Here is a 26,714-nt window from a genome sequence, read left to right on the forward strand (position 1 = left end):
ATTTAAAGAAAGAGAAATTAAATTAAAAAATGAAAAGAAAGAAAAGCATCAGCTGACATTTCTCTGCTATGGAAACAATGCAGGAATTGGGTATCTCTATCTCTATGTTGTATCCACTCCCCTGAAGCAGCACTATAGGAATATAATGTAGAACCAAAACAGAGTTCTGAAAGCTATGCACAGCACAACAACAGAAACACAAAAGCATCCATAAAAAGCCATCCTTAGCCAAGACTATACAGACAGTTCCCAATATTCAGACTAGGAAAAGGTGCCACTGAAGAGCACAAGTATGGTAAAGAACACCCAAAGTTTGTCTGCTTATGGAAGTCAGGTAATTTTCCAAAACATTTGGGCAGTGAGCCTCTTACAAGGGATCTCCATTCAGTACCCCACTTGAGATCATGAGTTTAACAATGTCTGCTGGTATCAGAGATATATCTGTCTGCGAAAGATGAATACTACTGGTATGGCTTCTGAAATATAAACTGATCAGATGAAAAGCAACTGACTGGTGAACTAATTAGCAGCAAGGAATAGAATTAGGCAAAGCCTCCAAATTCCAGGCAAAGGTGTCAACTACATTTACATGTTACAAATCATCTTGCTGATAAAGCTAGAAATATGAAGTGACCTTCAAGTATTCATCTTAAAGCACATTTGCAATGGAGCCAGTGGGGCTATCTGCTTGGTTCTTTGGGATAATTTAAGAGGTGCACCAATACTTGAAACGTTCCTATGACAATTGAGCACCCAGCTAAAGTGTCTGAAATAAGCCTTTGACAATTCTAGATAGAAACACTAAGCAATTAAGAGAGGTATCCAAACACTAATCATAAATTCCACTTTGACTGAATTTTCTTCTGCAACTTCCATCTTTCAATCTCATACCTGAAAATACTAGAAAAGTCAGTCCTGCTACAAAACCCACAAGTAATTCCAAACACAAAACCTGTATTTTGTTTTCAAGCCAACAATGAGTAGATGAACCCAAAAAGTAACAACAGTGCATGGTAATACTGACTTAATTTTATTAGCTTTGGCTCAGTACCACTATTACTGATTCAAACTGTCTCCTGCAGAATGATTCAAGTGACAGCAATGCAAAACACTTCGTTTCAACATGAGTGCTTTACATATCAGATGTGGTACCATTCCCAGACCAAGCCCATGTTTTCCATGGTGCTGTATTACACTATAACAAATCTTCTCAAAACTCAATATTAAGCAAGCTTTACATGATACCCACTTACATACAGCAGAATGAGAACTAATAATGACTGCAAATGAAGCTGAGCTGACTTTAGGCAGAATAGACACCTCTGTGCTGTGCCTCCCTATGCTTTCCATTCCAGGGACACATGTCCCAGCTGGTTCTGTACAGCAACTGTTCATTAACTTTGGTTCTGTGTCAGGCAAAACTGGCTTCACCATTATCAGAGACACACTAACTTCAGAAACATTAGAGCCAGATTTAATGTAGTGCTCTTCCCTGCCATGCCAACTTTGACGCACCTAAACTATTTCTGGATCTATAGCATGGTTGCTATAGATCTATAGTGCACAGTCCAGATAACCTGGCAATGCACAGTTGTGAACTGACATTCCACATGTATGGTCAATATGGATTACAAAAGTTTTGCACAATATAAATGATGAAGTTATTTAATCAGATATAAAGCCTACTGCATAATAAGCAAGATTTCTTTGCCTATTGTGCAGATCACTGGCTCTCCCAGTGATCCAACATAACTGCTGCTTGAACTTCCTTAACCACTACACAGAGTAGCAGGTTCAAAAGAAAAGCAAAGACTGAAATTTCAGTGCTGCTTACCTGTAAAAGATGACTATACAGCAAAAATATTTTTACTGTGTAAAAGATTACTCAAATCAGGATATTATTCTACTCTGTATATACAACAAAATCTGGCCCATTATAGCTGATTTTGCATCCAGATTGCAAGTAGACCTATCATGCACATCACATGTAAATTAAGCTGGACAGATAAAAATTCGTATGTGTGTACCCAGTTTTCATTTTTGGATGACAAAAAATGTTGTGTTAGCAAGGCAAATTTAAGTCTGCAGTGCATTACTGGGTAGCTCTCTACTACATTGTATATGCATGCAAGTGCAGCACATTTGGACAGTTCAGAAAGTATCCTGAGAATAAGAACAAAATAAGTAAAAATACACCATTTCTCTGGCTCAGATAAATTTAGAAGTCAGACTACAGCACATACAGGAGCTGAATGGCAGCTCTACTGCAGTTTCACATATTAAGGTTAAAAAGCAGCAAGCAGGCCAGCTGACAAGGATATAACTGACTTTAAAGGCAACAGCAGCACATCTAATTTCCAGTGCTGCAGTCACTACCTCAAGTGTGTTTTGTTAACACTGAAATATCAGTGCCTGTACAAATAGAGTATCTTACATCGGTGTTTTTAGTTTTAACATATGCAAGAATCCCATAGTGTGTTTTGTTACTTTTTCATGCATAATTCTGAAACAAGGCTTGGTCTCTCACCCAGGGCAATGTGCCCTGTTCAGTTTAATGGCCACCTGATGCCCCTTTCTTAGAGCAGAATGGAAAAACTATAGAAGGTTCTTTTTTTAATTTGTTACTACAGCACTTCCTTCGAGGCTCCCCCTTTCACACCCGAGTTTTCAAGGTACACACTCTAACTACCAAAATCCTCGTTCTGTAGAGCACTTTGCCAAAGGATCTAGTAGCTTCAGACAAAACCAAGTTAAGAGCTGACACTGTAAATTTCGGTTTTGAGGAGTTGCAGTACCAAATTGCACAAACATCCTAAGCATTCAATTGACTCATCAAAACCCACAGGAAACAACCACAGCAAAGAATCTGTAGTTATAGCTAAAGAGTGAGAGCTGCTTTTATTTTTACCAACCCAGACGAATTCCTTCCACATTCTGCTCTCCTTCTCAGCCAGGATGGGAAGAGAGCCCTTTGTCAGGGTCAGCTTAGCCAGCAGCCTCTTACGCTGGCAGCTGCTTTCATACATAGCAGGGAGACTGAAGAGACAGAACAAAGTTTAGCACTATCAGCTCAAGCTTAGGACTTAAAAAAGGAATACAGTCTTTTCCCACCTCGCATAACACAGTTCAAACAACTCCCCAGTGCAATGAACTATGCCCCTCCCCCCTTCCCTCCTCCCCCCACAATTAAAAGGTATTTTTACCATGTGCTCTAACTGGCAGAAACTTCCAGTCCAGGCTCACCAAACAGGGTTAATGCAAATATATTCTGCACATAGCTGAGACCCTCTCTTTGCAGTCTTGATTTACTTGTATCTATGCATTTCTCTCACTCTGTCAAAACTACCTATAACAATGATAAGGGCAATTTTCTTACAGTAATTCCTGTATATCTAGAATAATGTTTTAAATTGTTCAGTCATTTGGTGTCTGATCTCCTGGAGACAACCTGCCATACTGCTGCACATACTGTGTGAGTGACAAAAATAAAACAGGTAAAATCAAGAGAGGTGTATCAAGGAACAGACCAGGCACAAGTAGTCAGGTTTTTTTACCCTCTTCTCCTTGCACGCACACACACCCCTAAAGCCCCTTAAACATTTCAAGTTCCATGAAAAAAGTCACAGCTGGCACCAGTGCCACTGGGATGGGATCACACCAGCAAGCTTAGTAAAGTAAGGGGCAGCTGCTAACTACAATTTTTCAGTTAGAACAAGAGAGACCCTCTCACCATGGCTACCCACACACCATCAATGGAGAAGCCTTACATGAATTCAATAAATGCAGAATTTGTACAGGTTTTGGTACAACAGATGTAAACCAACAGAAGCAGAACCAGCACAATGACTCAGTAGAAAAAGTACTACAGAAATAAATGAGACAACAAAGCAAGAGGGAAAAAAAAAAAACAAACTGTGAACAATTACACAAGAAAAAAACCACAACAAAACAAATCCACCACTGAATAAAAAAATCAGGACGCGTGCAAACAAAATCAACAACATTCAAACAAAACCCCAGACATAGGCCCGCCTTACTATGCATTATTAAAATGCCAGGTACCATAGGCTGTTTCACATGAAGTCACTGTGTAACTTGGTTAGGAAATTATTCAGCTCTAAAAACTCCGTAGCCATTTCATTTTGCCTTTCATTTCCTATTATCCAAAACTTGGAATCGTATATGCAGTTTATTGAAAAGTGCATAAGTCCTTGAATCCAGGATATAGATGGGATGTGCTGAGTGATTTTTCTTACCATAACTGATAAATAAGAGAAAAAAGAAAATAATGAAAATATACAGTGATGTTGGTATAAGCACAGTAAGTCCGAGGTTATTTTTATCATACTGGAAACAGAATTTCTTCTTTCGATCAACCCAAGATACATTTTCAATCTTTTTATCATGTCTCTATGTTATGCATCATGAAGGTAGATGAATGGCAATAGAATAGTGATAGATGAAAAATACTGACATTCAGGAGTACACAAAAGTACTTTAAGGAGTACTTTCAGTATAAATATAAATATATGAGTGAGAAAATAATTATCTATGTGCCAACAAACAAACACAGCACGTCTCCAGGGACAGGTTCTTTTTCTGTGAACACCCTCTTGCTATTAATTGTGCAGGAATCAGGGGCAGGGAATGATGCTGAGTCAAAGTTGTGGTAAATAAAAAAAATAACCACAACAGACATGCCTTTACCTAACCACTCTTCTGACTCACACAAAAGTGGTCTTTCAAAACTCAACACTTAGGCCTGTAATTGATGCTTGCTTAAACAGTTTAGGAGATAGGAAATGTGCATACTGATCTCCTTTAAAAAGGGGGTCATAGAAAGATCACAGATTGGGCTACTCTTTGTAACTGCTAAAAATCCACCTGGGAAGCAATGCGGAGATACAGAAGTTGTCACCTGGTCACTTGCACAAATAACATCCCAACTGTGCACCCTGCTCAGGCTGTGAGTATGCTGAGGTGAAGGAATACTGATGTCATCTCATTCCTGACTTAGGTAAGTGGGAATCCCACTTGCAGGGATCAGTTGTTGCAGCTACTCCCCCCTAAATAATTTTAAGACAATTATTCTACATCATGAGATGCTTACTGCTTTTGTATGCTACTACAGCAACCTTCATTAAGAGGCTCAAGAAAGAGGGTATACCATACAGATTTGTTTGTTTTGTTTTAATGTAAAACAAATATCACACAACACATAAATTCTATAGTTTGATGGGAACAGAGGCATGGGAGTCTATGTCCTTCTCAATAAGCATCCAGCACTGGGCTTGTTTCAATTAGATACAAAGCCCAAAGTGTTTCAGAATATTTAAGAACTTCTGCAGACACTAATGGTGACATGGTAAATGAAACACGCCAACAGGGGTCATACAAGCTCAGCTGTTCTATTGTTCATAACACGCTACTCAATATATTCTGAAAAAAAGAACACCACATACTTTTATATATGTAGAACAGATGCACTTCCATGACCTACCCAGTCTGCACTGTAGCAGACACAGATATAAGATACACTGCCCTGTACCAGTTTAGGTGGTTTTCTGGAGTACATGTTTGTAAAAAAAACCATGCAAGCAATCTCCATTATAAGAGAAAAAACAAGGCATTCATTAAGAGCATCAGCAACTCAGTTCAGAGGTTGTCAGGTTATTTTTTGGGGGAGTTGTTTTGGTTTAGTTTTTTTTCCCCTCCCACTTTCAGGCAAAGTGAGTTCTGAACAAGGTCATTCATGATACTGATTCAGCTGCTGCCTTGCCTTTCGAAAGTCCCGGACCAGTTTTTCTCGTTTCTTTTAAGAAAGCAATGCAATAGGACAATAGATTCATCTCTCAAATTAACTATTGTTGGGCACCCAGCTCTAAGCAGTTGGCTTAGCCTGTGCAAACACTTCATTACTGTCCTTCTACTTGCTTATATTTCTCAATTTGTAACATATTATTCTCTTCTCCATAGTTGCTTCCCACATGTTCATTCATCTTGGTTTGACTCATGGGATTTCTTCAACTGGGTTTCAGTAAACAGTCTGGATTTTTCTTTCCAGATGCATGCTAGGTTTACTTTAAATGAAGTTAAGGTAGATTTACACCAATGAAAGGAAAACAGAATCCAGGTACACAGTTTTAAGATTAAAGACACAAAGCTTTCTAGGCTATGAATTTTAATACTCAAAGATTAGCAATTCAACTTAACGCCCGTGCTATCCTTCTAATGTCAGTTCTACCCTTCCAGAACAAAACAGTTCCTGATAGAAATTTTACTAAAAGCATAGTTCCAAATGATGGGATGAGAGAGTAGAACAGTACATAGTTTCCAAGAAAAGGAGATCCTGTGCTATTCCTTGCCCTACAACCCTAGCATGTTTATTTTGTACGTCAGTTCACAAAGCAAGTCAATTTAACAACCACTCTAAGAATCAAAAGCCCACAGCACTATAGCCTTGGAACAGAGGCAGAAGTCAAGGGGCACATGGGGAGGTCAACACAGACGACTGGGGGACTGCACAGCTTCCATCTTTGGCAGAGACTTTACCAGATCTGCTGCTCTTGGAATTACTTCCCACTTTTTATTTCCATAGCTGTATATGCAGAACCAGCAAGTCAAATTCTGAAGATTCACAGCCAGTAAATAATATGTCAGTACTTCTGAAATAATGTTACAAGAATTTAAACTTACTAGCAGTAAACAAGTTCAAAATGTCAGGAGACATTGGATCCCTGGTGCCACCTTATTCTGAAGTGACCAAATGCGAGAGAAATATTTCCAGGGATGACAGCCACTGTGCCCCTGTAAGGGACACAAACTGGATAAAGGAGATGTATGGAAACATGACATAAAACACCAGCAGAAATGGACAAAAACTCATTAGGTATACCGAACATGATCGCTATTCAAAATTCCCAGAAATTAATCTCTTTTTGCAAACAAATTGCTAAAAATTCCTTATTTTCTTAAAATATACTTTTTTACATCCTTTCCTCCTTTGGAACTGGAATAATTCTGGTTTCTCAAAGATTGCTATCTTACTTTATTTCTCCAAGATTAAATCTCCAACTCTGCATCTGGCCAATGGCTATTCCACGCTGAATAAAATCTTTGGACACCAGCAGATTCTTTCGCATTTCAACTAAGACTATGACTGTGCTTATGCCTCCCTGTTCACAACAAACAGTAATAGAGCATACAGCAAATTCCTCACCTATTCTATCCCAGCTTCACAGAACTTTGGTATGGGAGGAACTGATTCCAGAATGCATTTAAAATTACTTCAGTAAAAAGACTTTAGTTCCCATCTTGAAATACATTTTGCCATGCAGCTGATACAGTTCTGAAAGGGAAAACAGACTGATAATGTCCCCTTAAAATAAGGAGAGAAGTCGGAAAGTACGTTGCTCCTCTCAGGCATAATACTTTTTTTGAGCTCCCCCTGGGATGACACCTACCATTACTTCCTTAATCACAGCAGAATAAAATTTCTGTCTTGCTATTCATGAATAGCAAAAAGTCAAGCTGAATTTTCTAAACTGTTTTCAGAAGCATTTCAATTTCTTTGGCTTTTGAAAGAGTTCTCCCCATGTCATGATCTTCGAGGGCTTAGAACTGAAATATTTCCTTGGTTAACAAAGTGCCCCTCATCTTCTATCATAATTTATAGTCCTTCATCAATTGATCAAACTCCAGCTACTAAATGTTCTCTTACACTCATTGAATATGCTATGACATTCACAAAGCAATGAAATATCAGTCCACACTTCTTTTTTCCCCAATATCATACTGCAGCCTACTTACTCACTAGAATCACCCATAGAATCAGGTAACTGCCAGAGTGTTTTATGAGTTTGTTTTTAAAACGAGAAGAGCAGTACTTAGATGTGTAAAGACCACACTTTAGAATAAATTTTAAAGTTACTGAATTCACACATAAAATCTTCATCCCCACAGCATCTTCAAAAGATTCATCTTTTTCATTTTTTGCAGCTGATTGCTCAAGGGTATACATAAACAATTATTTCATGAGGCTAAAATGAAGGCTCCCCTCCAGCACATCCTACAACAATAATATTCTGCTGCTGGTGTGTGGAAAATGTATTTTGTGTAGGCCACTTGAGAATCTACAACATTTTGCAGATCAGCAATGTAATTTCAGCATACAGGGAGAACAAAATTTCAATTCAAACAAAGCTCATTAGGACTTAACCAGCAAAACTAGGAATGATTAAATATCAACATCCTGAGATGGAGTTGTGCAGTTGTGGTTTTTTTAATAATGTTTTTATATGCCTTCTCAGTGTGACTGGGTAGCCATTAAGTGTGAAGAACAGCTATGAAGTGAGAGAGATGCTACTGAAGAAAATCAATATTAAGTGGTACCTAAGTTATTTTCTAGTATCTTTTTCATATATATGAAGGATCCCAAACAGCTTCAGAAAGCAATCAGATTCTAATTGTACAGTGATTAAACTAACACCAACTGTTCTGCACTGAAACAAAATATTTACACATTTCTTGCACTTTAAGTTCAGATGTTGGTAAAGTAAATCCCAAAGCAGTACCTATCAAGTCAATGAGTTACAGCAATTTTACCTAGGAAAACACAGACTTTGGGTCAAGTTTTCAATATTGTTTTGGATTAGGCTCCTTCTGCAGTAGGGTAGTCATTGCAGATTTCCCTGAATCTTTCCCTGAAAAGATTCAACAAAAAGAAACATTCACATATTGTCACATACTGCCTCTGTGCCACAGCTAGAATGCAGTGAAAGACTTTGCCTTCCTCTTTAATGTAATGTTCCTACTAGAAGAGAAGCAAAAACACCCCCATGTGTTTCATAAAGCAGTTTCCATGCAAACTTCAAAAAACCAGCTTCAAAATCTGGGACTGAAGTAGTTAGTTGCACACTTTTATTTATAATGCATGGAAATGGCCTACAAGAAAATAGCCTGTGTGTAAGACACTTGCACTTTATTGGTAGGAAGAGGAAGCTTTGGAGTTGAATGGACAAAAAACATACTACAGTAAATCATTTTGCAAACTACATGCTAGTTCCAGCAACCACTGTCCTTCAGTAATGTATCATATTTATCTAATCACTTCTACCTTCTCCCGGTTAAGACAAGCCACAGTTCATTTTAATTAATGGAGCCACTAAAGTAGGATGAAACAAGTATTCTGCTTAGCTTGCATTATGTAAACTTGAGCACACATGTGACAAAGGGATCAATTAATTTACTACCCAGTCAATTTCTTCACTTTGAACCTCAAACACTGCCAAGAAATCTCAGTAATCTAATCTGGGTAGTAAAGAAGTTTCTCAAAAATTACTTCTCAATAACATTATACTTACACTGTCCAAATCTTTGTTTTAGAAGACTTACAACAAGAAAAAATATTCAATGTAAATTTTACAATATTCAACTTAATATGAAACTAAGGCCACAAATACTGCTTTAGAAATCCCAATGGCAGACTTGAAGTAGTGACATTACTTTTTCATAATCCCATTCTATTTCTAGCAAACCGGAGTTTAAAAAAATTGTCCGGAATCCAAGGAGATAAATGACGATGTACAATTCACAGCCCTGAAACTTACACTGAAGCAGACAGAGTCCCTTAACAAAAAATTAAAAGGAGTATATGATACATGATTTAAACACCTACAACTTTGATCCTGCATTCTCCTCCTTCCGGGTATCTTCTCTTCCCAGCTCTGTTCCTTCACAAGTGCTAACTTGTGATGAATTATAGAACTCATTGTTACAGGCCACAGCAGGTACAAAATTATGTATGATTTTCAAAAACTAATAGTCAAATTCATAAAAGAAAAAACCCAAGGAATTTACAGAACAGACAGATTATTAAATAACCCATGGACTGCACATGGCCAGAGATGCTGCCATATACTTGGACTATGAACATATTCCATCCTGTGCAGCTGCCACTGGAAAACACCATCGTGCTGAGTTGATCTTTGACCCCAGCCAGTACAGACGCTCTTAAATTCTCATTTCAGTCATAGGTGTCAGTGCATCCAGTGGAATGGAACCCAAATCCAACCAATGGGAAAATGTGCTGAACCACATGCAAGGCCCTCTCTGGTTTTAAGTTGAAACAGCATTTCTGAGACATGGCCACCAAGCACCCCAGCTTCTGCACTTCCACCAGGCTCCTGCCCTCTTCTCTCAAGGGCCATAAACCCACCAACTCCTGTTGTAAGAAGATTTCAACTTGAAAACCCTCACTGATCCCCACTGCTCCATATACAACAACAACGAACATTGTTATCTCCATTGCTTGTCTGATTTACAAGAAGCTTGCCTGACAACAGCTATGGAAAGGTTTCTCTGGTGTTTTTCTGTTCAGCTCAAGAGATTTTAGGACTGCAGAAATAAAACCAAAATCTAATGAATGAGTTTATATTTAAACTTCCAATTTAATCAATCCTTGCAGACCTATATATCAACACTGTATCTTATGTCTGTCTTTCATTTACTCCAAGTTTACATTTTGAAATAACAATCAACACAATGCAATTAATCCACACTTGGAAAAATGAAGTCAGCTTTATCCAAAAACCCTCTCATTTTAAAAAATGTTGGAAAGCAAAGAAAAATGATGCAAAGGAAAATGTCTCATCAGCTGAGAATCTGATCCTTAGAGATTTTGTTCTGCAGTTTTATTTCATATTAGCATGACTTTTTCCTGGTCAGTTTGCTGCCATCACAGTTATATTTTCTTGCTCCAAAATAAAAATGAACCTAGCATTTTTTATTATGAAAAACATAAAGGAAAAAAAGTTAAGACTATCATAAAATCTCTTAATTTCTAACACTGATTTTAACAAATCTCCTACATTTAGCAGTGTCATAAATTCCCTTAATTTTCATATGGCTGCTACCAAGCACAATTTATGCTGATTTAATACTAAGGTGAAGCCTGAACGGTACCTACTTACTATTTTTATTTCAATGAGACCAAAGCTGAGAAACACAGTCAGAAAACTAGTCTCACTTTTTCATTTCATCCTGCCAGTGGACTCTTCTATCTCCTATTGCACACTGCTAACTTTCCCACATTGCGCTTAATTCTTCAGGGCAAAATACGTGCTTATCTAATTAGACTCAATACACAAGCAATGACAAGTAAGCCAAGGTGGTTGGACAAAGCGGTCTTTGTGACATACCCTGAAAATTTACAAGGCCTACATTACATCATATATAACCAGGATTTTTTCATTGTTTGTCTTGAGCTGAGAAAGAGCAAGTGTCTTAGGCATTTATAAAGTAATGTATACACATTTGTACTCTACAAATTGCCAGGCAGATGTGGCCTTTACAGACCTCTCTCTCAGCATCATGTGAGAGAAAATTTGTACACTAGTATACAGTGATGAAAGAGTAGAAATAAGAATTCTTTAAACAATTTATAGAACACCTATTGCTCCTGAAGAAGGCCATGTCAGGTAGCCTACAACTGGCACAAGGAATCCTATGAAAGTATAAAATGTAGACCATGTAATAGCTCTTCTCTATTAACAGTTTGTGAAACTCAAGGTAGCTTATAAATTACCTACATCAGTGAAACAGAATCTATAATATTAGTTTCTGATAACTGATCACAACCAAGTTTCTACTGGATCGCTCCTACAAGCAAACTCACTGATCAATGAAAAAGACACAAGTCTGAGTTTTAACTTTTCTATTTCTGTTTTTTATGCTTTTGTTTTGTTTGTTGGTTGGTTGGTTTTCTTTGGGGGGGGAGGGGAGTGTTTGTTTTTTTGGGGGGATTTTTTTTCTTTTTTGTTTTTGTTTGGTTTTGTTGGGGTTTTTTTTTTTAATCAGAACAACTCAAAACCCTACAAGCCTTTCACAAACACATAATCTCCCTTCCCCAGGAATAACACAGCTGAAAGGAAACACAATCCTAAAAGCCTGAATACAAACTAAATAGCATTACTACTGTTAGCTAAACCAAGGGGAACTCAAACATACCAGTATAATTGATGACTTGAACTAGCATGGGATAGGAACTAGAGAGGACCAGAGGAAGACTTCACAACACTGTTAGTTCATGTCACTTTCCACCATCAGTGACTGTACTGCCTTTCCGCTAGCATAATTAATTTTAAGTTAGGACAGGAAAAACAACTAACTGAAAGCTATACACTGCTATAAACAAGGTCACAGAATGTGACTGGACTATAGTTTAAACTAACAATTGCTGTTCTTTTGCTTTCTATTAGGACAGAGAAATAGACTTGCCTTTATGGCATAAGATATTAAATTTTAACACTACAAACCACCTAAAGAACAGCTCTTACCTACAGCAACCAATTAAGAAATACTCACTTTGGCAATCAAAATTGCTTCCATACAGCTACAGAATCATGAATCAGCTGTAGCTTAGTATATGTAAAAGGTGATATAAATTCCATTTCAGCTTTAGTGCCATCTGTCTTGGGAACATGTAGTTCTTCTGGACAAACACCCTGCTAGCTGAGCTCCACAAGGCTTGACATTCTGAAACATTTTATTTGCATTTAATAAAATAGGTTTACAACATTGTCAGAGATGACAATTAATTCCTTCAGACAGTGGAAACAATAGCATAATAAATACTTAAGTTGTCAAGAATCAATGTATGTACAACCCCTCAGTTTCCTAAGGATACTCTGATATGATACTTTGAGAACTTGCACAATACATTACAGAAAAGAGGATGGCTCCCTAACCATTACAAAGCACATTAGCAGGAAAAGAATAATATTCTTACTTCCAGCTTGACAAAACGTCAGTTTCCCATTCACAGGTCAGCATCAAGAACTGCAACAAACTTCATCAAGAAAGAGGTGGAAGAATGACTGTGTAGCCTTTTAGGGGAGGATAAAACCAGACACACGCTACATGAAAGCCTGCTGAAAGATGGAGTTTATATTCATAAAGCAAGTATTTGGAGCTTTAAAAATAACAAACAAGGCACAAGAGTTTACCAGATCAGTAATATTCAGTTGATATCTACCAGCTAGTCCTATTTTTTCTAACCAGTTTTAAAGAAAATCTGGGTATACAATAATCACTCGTTCCTGCTGTTTATGAAGTATCATTTCCTATTTGTTCCCCTTTCTAATTTTGTTTGACAGGTATGAATGGCCTACCTGATGTAACCAACACAACTCTAGAAACCAAACATACTGCCAGGTTTCAAGCTTATCTGCACTAATGCAAGTCTTACTTCACACCCACACGTTAGGCTCCCTCCTACCAGCTAGCTTGGACTTCTCTTATGCACACAACTTCCTTAAGTCAATCTTGCAATTAACATCCACATCTACTTGCCAAATGATGTCGACTCTTCTATGAAATATTCAAACCATGAAGACCACACCCCCTTTGTGCTCTTTCATCACCCTATTTTGCAACCTGAAAAGGTGACTCATAAGTGTTCTGCACTAATCACTTTGTAAAACAGCTTATCTAATAAAAAAACGCACATGTACGATGTTGCACCAAGAACCGGATGATTCTTATGCTTGTAGATCAGGTCAGGGAAGAAATGTATCTCCATTTTCATCTGTCAGCTGACTAGTTTCACTGCAGAGTAAGATGATCCAATGACATACCAAAGTCTATGAGCCTCTACCCCTTACTCAGTTTTTGTAAAATGTTTTCTAAAGTTTCTGTGCTCAGTTTTTAAGCACAGATAGAGAATGAGTCTTTCCTCCTTCAACTCTTCCTAGAGTGTACCTGTTAGATTCAGAGGACAAAAAGAAAATACATGTTCTTCACATGACAGGCTTTTCAACTATTTCATACTCCATAGTCCGAATGACACAGAGATATTCTGAAACAAACAAACAAAAAAAAGGCAGTCTTTCCAACTCAAGAAAATCCTGGTGTGCAGTCTGTGGAGTTCTCGTCAGTATGCCACTGATAATCTGTCACTGACTTGGAAGTTATGGAGGTCACATTCTACTGTTTTCCAGAAGTTGCAGGGCACTAAGAGATGGCTAAAGTGCATTTGATAATTGCCATATATTTATTTCCATGTAAGCAGTTTCTGCAGTTGGCACAGAAATATAACGCAACTGCCATTCTCTTGGAGCATACTGTGTAGTAGTGACAAGAACTGAATCTCCAAACATCAACAAGATGCTCCAGAGCCCACATTATCCAAATGCAGCTCAGTGCTACTAGAGCCTCTACCTGACTCAAGTCTCAAGCCCAGTTTCCAGAGGACAGACATCCATACCACAAAACCCAGTCTTGACGCACAGCATTCCAGAAAGCCCATGGTCTATTATGAATTACCTACTACACACACACACACACACACACACACTCTTTCTTTATCTGCAATTAAAACAAGTCAACAGGTCAGCATGGAAAAACTTGCTCTAGCAGCTGTTCCATTTGGTGGACAGTCTAGATTAAAGTTTCTTCAGCTGACATCGTTCAACTGCATTCAGCCTTCCACTACATACCAGGAAATGAAAAGAAAGCAGAAAAGGAAAAAATTATCATACTCTGTTAATAGAAATTACCTGCTCAAGACTTAAATAAGTTGGCAATTTAACAACAGGGAAAAGGGGAACGAACCATCTTAAAATCAGCAGCATGATAAAATCTCGATTGTATATGAGAAGCACTAACAAAGTGTATTCCACAGCATGAGATAGGTCTGCACAGACAAGGTCAGTTTCAAGCCTTCCACCATTACATTGGTTAGAAACCCTTAAACACCAATGCCATCATCAGCTATGAGACCACACCACTGCAGAAGGAATCCACACTTCCCTTGCTTGCTGCCTCCTGTTCACTGCTGCAATCCAAAACCATTTGCATCCATGCTGTGCCTCAAAAACACTTGCACATCACACACTGAATATGTCTGGGGTAATTAAACTATTCTTGGCTAAAAAGTAACCACTGGAAAAAAATAAATAATAAAATGCAAAACCAGAAAAAAGTGGTATGACACTGAATGCTAAAACTGGCTACGCTGCCAAAAAGCTGATTACAAACCTCAATTTTCAGACAGGAAATGCATCATACCAACATCTTGTTAAACAAGCGAAACACATTCAAAGGCAAAGGAGAAGAAGAAATCCACACCTTTCTGTCAACACTGGAGTCATTTATATTAAATTTATATTTGACATGTAACAAGGCTGCACACATGCAAAAAAATGCAAGTATGAAAAGGGTGTCTGTTCATTTATACAGTGCTTAGCATTCAAAATTGATTTTACAGGCATCCTGCTAACCTGTCTGGCAGAAATTCTTCCAGACTACACATATTAATTCAAAATAAGGAGGCTGTCATTTTTTCTGTCTTACAAGCAAGGACGTAATATTCTGAAATAGTTCTAAGCATGCTCAAAGGAATCATGCAAAAATTAAAACATATATATACATCAAGGGAGGAAACAATTATTTTGCAAAAACACGACTTTTGGCTAAGAACTCGTAGTTTAGACCAGGTCCTTAAACAGCTTTCCCATTGAAGGAACATGAGCAAAATTCAGAGCTCATGGGAAGATACTATTGGTTTATTCATCACAAATATAACATGGTTTCAGTACAGGCTAGACTAGATGATCCAAGAGATCCCTTGTCATTTTATTTTACAGATGATTATACTTGTTTCTCTATAGAGCTACCTAGAAAACTCTTAAGAGTCTTTTAGCATCAGTATTCCCCTCTTGAAACAAAGAGGTTGTTCTAAAACCTAGCCAGCTTACTCAAGTGAAATGATACCAGGGAAACATCTCTATCCTCCAGATCATACCCAAGACATGTCCTGCCAGTGCTTTAACGCAACCATACTCAAGCCTGTGCCTCTAAATAACAGAAAATACTTAACACCAACATGGAAACAGATTAATCCAGAGGATGTTGCGAGCTAAGAGCTGGGGATTTTTTATTAAAGTACCCTTTAAATAACATGTAGAGATTTAGTTTTTTTTTTTATAGAATCATAGAATAGTTAGGGTTGAAAAGGACCTTAAGATCATCTAGTTCCAACCCCCCTGCCATGGGCAGGAACACCTCACACTAAACTATATCACCCAAGGCTCTGTCCAGCTTGGCCTTGAACACCACATTCACAACTTCCTTGGGCAACCCATTCCAGTACTTCACCACCCTCACAGTGAAGAGCTTCCTCATATCCAGTCTAAATGTCCCCTGTGTAAGTTTGAACCCATTACCCCTTGTCCTGTCACTACAGTCTTAATGAAGAGTTCCTCCCCAGCACCCCTATAGCCCCCCTCCAGATACTGGAAGGCTGCTATGAAGTCTCCATGCAGCCTTCTCTTTTCCAGGCTAAACAGCCCCAACTTTCTCAGCCTGTCTTCATAAGGGAGGTGCTCCAGTCCCCTTATCATCCTCGTGGCCTCCTCTGGACTTGTTCCAACAGTTCCATGTCCTTTTTATGTTGAGGGCACCAGAACTGCACACAATACTCCAAGTGAGGTGTGACGAGAGCAGATTAGAGGGGCAGGATCACCTCCTTCAACCTGCTGGTCACGCTCCTCTGATGCAGACCAGGATATGGATTTTTTTTTTTCCTAAATCTACATGAGAGGAAATATTAGCTCTTTTCTTGTTGGGATGGTTTTTGTCCGTAATTAGTAATTAACCCACTACCTCCCCTCCTGTGTGCTTCATACATCTATTATGTCTGGTCATAAAAATAAGATTATATATTTGATTTCTTAAATACAGTCTTTCTATTTTTGTTCCACTGTATCACTTCTCTTTGTAAATTTATAAGTGGAGCCTATAATTGTATTTGTGACCAAGCTATCCTTTAGCTCAAATAATTATTTTCTCTCTTGGATTTATCTTCTTTAATTTGCTGCATAGCTTAAAAACTACTGTCATATACATAATTAAAAAAAAATATATAGTCTAAATGAAGTCCTCATCATTGATGTTTACAAGTTGATCAACTCAGAATTTTCTTTCCTTTTAGCTATATACGAAACAGTCCATCACAGGAAACAGAAAAAAGGAAAAAAAAAACTACAAAAAAAACGAGAGTAAGAGAGACAGCCACTATCCACTGTGAGAATTAATGTCTAGCACAGAGGGTAACCCCAAGCTGCTCTAAAAGTCACTGTTTCCAGCAAATGTGAAAAAGGAGTATGCAGGCAGCACACACGGCGGGGCCTCTAGTGATCAGAATGCGGGGAACAGGGAAGAATGAGCCTCTTAGCATATTTGTTTTAAAGACGCCAGGGCACTTCAACCCAAAGAACATTATGTATCTAGAACCACAAACCTAAAACTGAAAATTGCTACAAAAGACTGAAATCACAGAATCACAGAATAGTTAGAGTTGGAAAGGAACTTAAGATCATCAACTTCCAACCCCCCTGCCATGGGAAGGGACACCTCACAGTCAACCATGTCACCCAAGGCTCTGTCCAGCCTAGCTTTGAACACCACCAGGGATGCAACATTCACAACTTCGCTGGGCAACCCGTTCCAGTACCTCACCACCCTCACAGTAAAGAATTTCTTCCTTATGTCCAATCTAAACCTCTGCTGTTTCAGTTTCAACCCATTACCCCTTGTCCTATCACTACAGTCCCTAATGAAGAGTCCCTCCCCAGCATCCCTATGCCCTCCCCCCTCCCCCCCCCCCCCCCCACCCCCAATACTGGAAGGCTGCTATGAGGTCTCCACGCAGCTTTCTCTTCTCCAGGCTGAACAGTCACAACTTCCTCACCCTGTCTTCATACTGGAGGTGCTCCAGTCCCCTGATCATCCTTGTGGCGCTCCTCTGGATTTGTTCCAACAGTTCAATGTCCTTTTTATGTTGAGGACACCAGAACTGCACACAGTACTCCAAGTGAGGTCTCACGAGAGCAGAGTAGAGGGGCAGGATCAACTCCTTTGACCTGCTGGTCACGCTCCTTTTGATGCAGCCCAGGATACAGTTGGCTTTCTGGGCTGTGAGTGCACACTGAAGCTGGCTCATGTTCATTTTCTCATCAACCAACACCCCAAAGTCCTTCTCTGCAGGGCTGCTCTGAATCTCTCCTCTGCCCAACCTGTAGCTGTGCCGGGGATTGTTCTGACCCAGATGTAGGACCTTGCACTTGGCATGGTGAAACTTCATGAGGTTGGTATCAGCCCACCTCACAAGCACGTTGAGGTCCCTCTGGATGGCATTCCTTCTCTCCCGTGTATCAACGGAACCACACATCTAGGTGTCATCGGCAAACGTGCTGAGGGCACACTCATCCCCACTGTCCATCTCACCAACAAAGATGTTGAACAAGACCGGTCCCAACACCGATCCCTGAGGGACACCACTCATTACTGATCTCCAGCTGGACATTGAGCCATAGACCACAACTCTGCGTGCATCCATTCAACCAGTTCTTTATCCACTGAGTGGTCCATCTATCAAATTGATGTCTCTCCAATTTACAGAAAAGGATGTCATGTGGGACAGTGTCAAACGCTTTGCACAAGTCCAGGTAGATGACATCAACTGCTCTACCCCTGTCCATTAGTTCTGTAGGCCCATCACAGAAGGCCACCAAATGGGTCAGGCAGGATTTCTCTTAGTGAAGCCATGCTGGCTGTCACCAAGTACCTTGTTGTTTTTATTGTGCCTTAGCATACCTTCCAGGAGAATTTGCTACAAGATTTTGCCAGGCACAGAGGTGAGACTGACTGGTCTGTAGTTCCCTGGGTCATCCATTTTCCCCTTCTTGAAAATGGGGGTTATATTTCCCTTTTCCCAGTCATTGGGAACTTCGCCTGTCTGCCATGATTTTTCAAATATGATGGACAGTGGCTTAGCAACTTCATTCACCAGCTCCTTCAGGACCCGCGGATGGATTTCATCAGGTCCCATGGACTTGTGTACATTCAGGTTCTTAAGACGGTCTCGAACCAGATCCTCTCCTGCAGTGGGCCCAAGGTCTTCATTCTCACAGTCCCTGCGTCTGCCTTCTGAGACTTGGGAGGTGTGGCCAGAGCATTTGCCAATGAAGAACAAGGCAAAAAAGTCATTAAGAACTTCAGGCTTCTCCAAATCCAGGGTAGCCAGTTCTCCTGATAGCTTCTGGAGGGGGCCTACGTTGTCCCTAGTCTGTCTTTTATTCGCTATGTACCTATAGAGTCCCTTCCTGTTATCCTTAACATCCCAAGCCAACATCATGGCAAATGAAGAAGAGTCATATGAGGAACAAACCCCTTTCTGATCTGACAAGTGCATGTTTTCCATTGTACGCTTAATAAGATATAACACATAAGACTGGTGCTATATAATCTTAATATATTCAGTGTTTCAGCGTCAACTGTAAGACTTAGTGAATCTTTGTTACTACTACTGAGGCAATAAAGAAAATCACAAAGGTCTGGTATTTTATAGTCTACAAAAGCATGATTTCTCTACAATATGCAGCTAACCTGCCATTTTTAAAGAGAAGGGATTCAGAATATGGAAAGATTCTCTGATCACACATACGTAAAAAAAAAAAAAATCCAGATCTGAAACTTTAACATTAAGCTATGGTAACTTTCCAGAACTCAAGTGCCTTTAGCTTCCCAATTAATTTAAAAACAAACTAACAAAACCAAAAACCCCACAAACACATACCTTAAATTAGAGAGCAAAAGAAGACTAGTCCAGTATATGAAATTCCAAGAACTTGAATAATCTAAAGAAAATCCAATTTCCAATCAGGATTTTGTATTTCATTTAAAAAGCTGTAATAAAATTAAAACATCGCAGTTATAACTAAACAGTGTGTCAGAGAAAGAGAACTCTGCCTCCTTGATTCTGAAAACTGAGACAAATGAGGACAATAAGAAATAGCAGATGAACTGCTCAGAAAAAAAAAACCCAACAAACAACTAGATATGTTTAAGAGTTATTTAAAATTACAATTATCAGGGAAAAAAATGTACTAGCTTACATTGCTTGGATAGCCTGAAATACTCTCCTAAAATGGGTGTTATAAGTATATTAAAAAGCTTGAGAATATAGAATCATAAATAGTTAAGGTTTGCAAAGGACCTTAAGATCATCAAGTTCCAACCCCCTGCCGTGGGGAGGGACACCTCACACTAAACCATATCACCCAAGGCTCTGTCCAACCTGGCCTTGACCACTGCCAGGGATGGAGGATTTACCACATCTTAGGGCAACCTGTTCCAGTGCCTCACCACCATCACAGTAAAAATCTTCTACAGCTAACCCAAACTTTCTCTGTTTTAATTTAAACCCATAAAAATAATTATTTCGTAGTAGTAACCTTCATGAATTAAGATGTTCTACTTTATATCTTGGTATCATCAATATCATAACATAAGGCAATTTTTCAATGTTTCTTCAGCCCACAGCAGAGCAGTGTGTCAAATCTCATTTTAACAGGCAGATTAAAGGGACATCCTCAGAATGGCAAAAGCTTTTTCAAGGATTTGTGTGTAGACAAGAACCAGCCATCCTCTTTTACACAATTAAGTTTGAGCTACAAATTATACTGCATTTTATTTGAGGCTAAAGTTGTCCTTAGAGACTGTATTACACCCCATGTATCATAACTCACACTATTACCCAAGCTATGAAAGATGCATGCCCTTGTGGCTTGGGAAATTTAAATTACTTTCCTTATCTTTGCCCTTCCTGTGAAAGCCCAAGAAAATAACCCCAGAAACCACAGCCTACGGATTTATGAATCAATACAAACACTCCCATTAGCAACACATGCCATTCAAAATCTCATAAAAACAGCAGATGGACTTAAAAACATTAAAAGAGATGTTAAAGATTAGCTCTGTTTCATACATGCATGATGGTAATTAAGAGAAAGAACACATCATAGAAGCAATACATCCCGAGAAACTTCCCTAGGTGAGTAAAAAGGCAAAAAAAATATCTCCTATTAACTCTTTAAAAATCATGCCTATATATGCTTTTGCTTTAATGATAGCTGACATGGCAGGACTTCCTCAAATATTTGTTTTTCTCTTGCTATTCACAGCTTTGCCCAATACCATCCAGCTGAAATAAAAACCTTTGTTTAACATCACTACTGTTATCCCTAGCATTCAGGAAAAGAAATCTCACACAGTGAAGAGCCATCTCTCTTTTGTGCTGTTACTGGACAATTAATTAAAGGAAAAGAGTTCATGTAGCCAAATAAACACAGGCTACAAGGGCAGCATAACAGAGGGTTGTTTACAACATACAGTGGTTTATACAAACAGTTTGCCAAATTGTCACTAACACAAGCTGATTAAGCCTGCATAGCAGACAGCACAAGTCTGTAAGCAGTAAAACCACAGTGGCTTGGAAAAACTGTCATGCAAATACAACAAAACTGCTTTTGAAGCTAATCCAGGCATCTTCACAACACATTTCCTAGGACTCTGTTCTAGGATTTGCTCTTGCAGAGGAAGTGTGGGTACAGGCATTCCTATATCCTTTTTTTCCTGTTGCTGTTTTTTAACAGGGAGTTCTAGCTACTTTTCAACAGCCACAGCAATGTGAAGTTCTATGTCCCAGTCATCTACTCCATGCAGATGAAAAGAAAAAAACTACCACCTTCTGGATCCTCCCTATCAGATGAGACATAAGAGGTAGGGAGGAAAGGAATTCTCAGCACCACAGTAAGCATCTCCTATTTACCAAAGGATCAAAAATCACCTCAAAGTCATCTAGTCCTTCCCCCTGTGCCATGGTAATACCAATCATGTTTCTGTCACAACTCACAGATGCTTGAATCACCCATTCTTAAAATTATTCACAAAGTTTCCTGATAATATGTTCAAATGCAACAGTGCCTTCGCAAGCAAGGAAAAAAAAACAGATCCCTGTGAGAACTATGTAGAGTACCCCTCACTCTCTCATTTCTCTGCTCTTTCTCTTGTTCGAAGCTAAAATAACAGCTCCTGATTCATTCAGCCATTTCTCCAGTACCCAGGTATTCTTACTGCTCCTTTCCAGGTTTCCTGTAATGGGTTCATATTACCTTTTTTTCTTAATTAATAAATTCCACCTCTAAAACTGGACACTACCTCAACACTGACTAGAAAGATAACCCATTTTATTTGCAAAGTATACTCTGTTCTCACACAAGAGATGCTGTCACAGGACCCCACAGTAAGAACTAGAAAGGTCCTAACGGTTTACAGAAGGAAGCCTCAGGGAGAAGCATTTGATCCTTCTGATCTTCTCCATTGCTCCCATCAACCAGGTGGCAGTAATTACTTTGAAAAATCCTCACAGTGCTTGAAGTAAGGAACTGGAACCTGAAAACCAGCACTGAGGAAAATACCAAAAAAAAAAAAAAAAATATATATATATATAAAGGACCCCCCCCAAAAAACACAAAAAAAACCCAAAAAACGAACAAACAAAAAACACCACACACAAACATGCTTTCTAAAGGCAAAATTCAACCATTCTGTGATCTCGCTACAATGCTCTTTATTTTTACATAACAATGTTGGCTCTAATTATTATTCCTGTCCTCCACTATAAATACCTAAATCATCTATATATATATATAAAAAAAAACCCCAACCACCCCAACAATTACACATATTCTCAAGAGTCCTTTCCTGGCAAAAAGCGATTTACAAGTAGTTTAGCACTCACATGCAGTCAATTCCTCCAGACATTCTTTAATATGAATAAACTTCTGACATTTTCTATCATAAAGGATTAATCTATCAGAGATCAACCTCTCCTCTCCTGTTAGCATTCTGGAGAAAGAAACTGCATTAGTCTAACATGATATAATCTTAAAAATAAAATCATATTGGCTACTCCTTATTTCTTTGTCATTTTCTATTGCTTTAGGAGAGTTTAATTAACAAGAAGAATACTGTAACAAATAATCAAAGTTAATCAACTGGGACTACAAATGCTTATTTCCATTTCCCACTCCCAATATCTGTAAAGACAGACACTATAATCACTTTTCTCATTGTCACAGTAATACAAGCTCTTTGTCACATCAACAAGCTCTTACCTTCTCACTAGCATTTTTAAACACTTCAAGCTTAAACTTATCTAAATGCTCTGTAACTTGTTCCTTCCTCACACCAGCTTAGGGTTTTAGCACTTGCCTTGAACAACATGCTCACCTCCAAGTCCCTGTCTCTTGTATTAAAGATGAGGTGAAGAAAAAAGAAAGACCTCAGTCTGCTTTGCATTGTCTGTCCAAAGCTCCAGTCTTCAAACAGCAGCAAATCTTCCTGGTCTTTCTTTTTACTAACATTATATTTCTGTAATTATTTCTGTTACTTGTTTTTGAGTCGACTATTCTGAATGTTGCATTTTAATTATATTGTGCTTGTGCTTTATTTTTACACTTGTCCCTGCAACTCAGCCTGAATTCCCTTCCCTCCTTGTGTTTGATATTAAAGAGTTCATTAGTAGCCAAGCCAGCCTCTCACTACTTTTCATATTTTTCTCTGTGAAGGAATAGTTTCAATTTCTGCCATTAACATAATTTCCTGAAGGAGGAATCTCTTTTTTTTTTTTGAGTCTTCTTTTTTTTTTTCTTTTTCTCTCATAATCAGGCTTACCTGAAGTCTGCATTCCTAAAATTACATTGTTCTATTTTAGCACAAGTCCTCCTTCCCAGTCTCTCATTTTCTCACTCTCACACAAATTACATATCTTCTGGTTATAACAAAGCTTAGAAGAGCCTATCCTCTGGCTGCTTTCCTCATAATTAGCACCTGTAACCAAGGTCCTCCAAGAACTGCTAGAAACCTGTGTCCCACTGCACTCTAATTAGGCATTATGCCTAATAATCAGAATCACAGAGTTACTTGGGTTGGAAGGGACCTTAAAGATCACATGGTTCCAACTCTTTTCACTAGACCAGGTTGCTATCCTGTCATCTGGATAATTGCTGCTAAGTGCTACAAACACCCTCAATACAGAATATCTTCCTGATTTGCCAGCCTTCAGTCACCTCTACCAAGACAGTACCAATACTCTTTTTCCTTTTTATTCAAACAGACTTTCAGTAGATTTAATATGGAGAAGTTTGTTTATTCTGCCATCAACTGTCTTTCCAACTCTCTTGCACCATAGACCCCAATATTCCTGTACTTAAATAAATATTATTTTTATCTCAGAATATCTGAATGTACTTCGGAACAGTAACTACTTAGATCCCATTATCTGCTGTCACTAAACCCAATGCTGAGTGTTTCTGATATGCTGCTGTTGAGTTGATGCCTCTTTTATACCTGAAATGTGGTTACTTTAAATGTTTGCCAAAACTCTGTACAAAGGTAACCACTAGTAATGGAATATGCTTTGCTGCCAAAGCAACAACATTTTATCCCCCACCCTTGCTGCTAGTTTAAAATCAAACAGTAACTTTCCACCTAATGAATCAGTGCATATGTACCTGCTACGGTAATGACATAACACACAGAAAGTACTAAATTTAACTTAGTTTTATCACTTCCTAAACTAATACAACATCCATGAAATGAGAGGGATTAATATCACTTTAGAATTTTAAATTGTCAAAAGGAAGAATCAGCTAACATTTCATTCATCTTTATTTCAGTTAACTTTTTAAAATATATCTGCATGCAAAGTAATTCAAATGCTGTTGAATTTCACTGAAGGCTATTGGGAAAAGTTAATGCAAATGCAAGCCACACATTCCGCTAATATTTTTTTTCCTTTTAAACAAAGGATAAAAGAAACATTAATACCTGGAGCAGTGCTCAGATAGCTTCTGAGCTACACCAAAAAGTGAGATAATACACCAAAAGTGAAATAATTCAGTTATTTTAACTGAGCTGACTTGATTATGAGACAAGCCAAAGTTTGTATGCCCAGAACTCTGTCTACTCCCCCAGTTACAGAAGTCAATTTAACAATGAGCATTATCACTTCCTTTGACCTTTGTCCATACATCCTTAATATTGAGTGGTGGATGTACCTTTTCTGACTTAACCCACTTTACTAGCGAGCAAGTCACTAAAAACAACACTAATTGCAGAAGATTTAACTTGCAAATAGCACACAGCATAAATGTAGTGTTTGCTAAACTGCCTTAGTTGTTTCTCTTCTTTCCCTCCCTCCCCCTCCCCCCATCAAAAAGGGTTCTTGTAAAAAGATAGAAGTTTCTGAACTCCAAGGACTCCACTGGCATGCAAGCGAAACAAACCTAACTCGATCTAGCCTAAGGAAAATTCCGTAAAACCATCTCAATATGACAGTGTGTTCTACTGTATCAACACTAGTTAAGAACCCCTAAGCACTGGGCTGTTGCTGGCAAACATCACCACTGCAAAAATCACACCAGTGAAACCCTCCTGAAGGCAGATGTAACCAGTGACATCCATAAAACCTGTTATCTGGCAGCCAGTTCATGCTAATGTTCCCCTGTGGTGCTGGGACCAAAACATTAAAACCAGAAATCACTGTGAGGGCAAATCAGTTTCTGCCCTCCACGTTTACTTCCCTCCAGCCTTTTTTTTTAATTTTTCCCCCTCCAGTTTTAGGAAAATGTACTTTCACTTCACGTATCCACCTCCTCATATGATAAAGAACTTTCTAATTGTTTACTTGAAAACATTCCAAGCAGGCAAGCATAATTAATGTGAATTGCTGACTTGCATTAAGAAAGGAAATTATGCACTTACACCTATTGCTGACTATGTGTTCTATGCTTCCCTGTACCAAATGGCAAAATGGCCAACTAAAACCAAAATAAAAAACAAACCAAACAAACAACAACAAAAATAGCATCATTCCACCACATCATAACAGAATAGCTGCATCCACTACTTCTTTGAAACTTGGAATTGTGCATCCCACTATGACTGATGTTCCCTGCCCATGACAAGGCATTCCAACAGAACAGAACAAGGAGCAGCCCACCCTTTTCTGAAGATGTTAATGGTCTGCAGAAAAATCTTTGGCTTCTTAGTACTTGCCATTGCTATACCTCAGTCAGGGATACAGTCACATGCAGAGAGAACCAGAAGCCTCACTTCCAAATGAATCCATATCTCACTGAGGCTGGGAGCATGCACCTCCTCAAAGTCCAGCACTGACAATCAAGAGAGTTCCTCAAAGGGGGAGATGAATCTTTGTCCTCCACAGGTTTTCTTACAAGAACCCTGAATTTATGACTCTGTGCTAAAACATACTTACAGCACTGGTGAGGTGTAAAAGTGTCACAAATGTGCAAGGAATAAACAGCAGGGCTATGTTTAATAAAGCACAGGGGTCCAGTGTAAAAAGGTAACAAGCCAGGGATCTTTCACTTTCAACTTGTAATTATAACAGTAGCACCTCCCTACTCTGTCTCCCTTCTTCCCTTTTAAGTTCAAGATATATATGCTTACAGAAGCACTATGCTTAATGTGATGCCAGTACAGTAGTGAAGCAGCTAGCCAAATTCTCTCTCCCTCTCAGGTTTGTCACATTAGAGCAGGAGCCATTCACATCAAAATGAGTTAACACAATTCAGCAAAAACTCATACTAATTTTTGGACGTGGCTGCACAATAGCCATTTTCCATGACTTGTGTGTCAAAACCCAAACATCTGAAAGAATGTTTGGCTATTACAAATATATTAACTGTTAATTAATTAGTTAATAAAACTGAGTCAAAAATACAAAATTATCTTCCCTTCTCTTGGGGCTGCCTGAGGTTTTACAAAGGATTTTGTGAATGCAAGTG

At 38.6% G+C, this 26,714-nt stretch overlaps 1 protein-coding gene across 3 annotated transcripts in view; it reads right to left on the reverse strand.

Annotated features, from left to right (window-relative positions):
- The window catches only part of FHIP1A (FHF complex subunit HOOK interacting protein 1A), a 91,557-nt gene that overhangs the window by 59,654 nt on the left and 5,189 nt on the right, over positions 1 to 26,714 (reverse strand). The window lies entirely within an intron of this gene.

Source organism: Melopsittacus undulatus, chromosome 7, assembly GCF_012275295.1.
Source record: "Melopsittacus undulatus isolate bMelUnd1 chromosome 7, bMelUnd1.mat.Z, whole genome shotgun sequence".
In the NCBI taxonomy this organism is placed as follows: domain Eukaryota; kingdom Metazoa; phylum Chordata; class Aves; order Psittaciformes; family Psittaculidae; genus Melopsittacus; species Melopsittacus undulatus.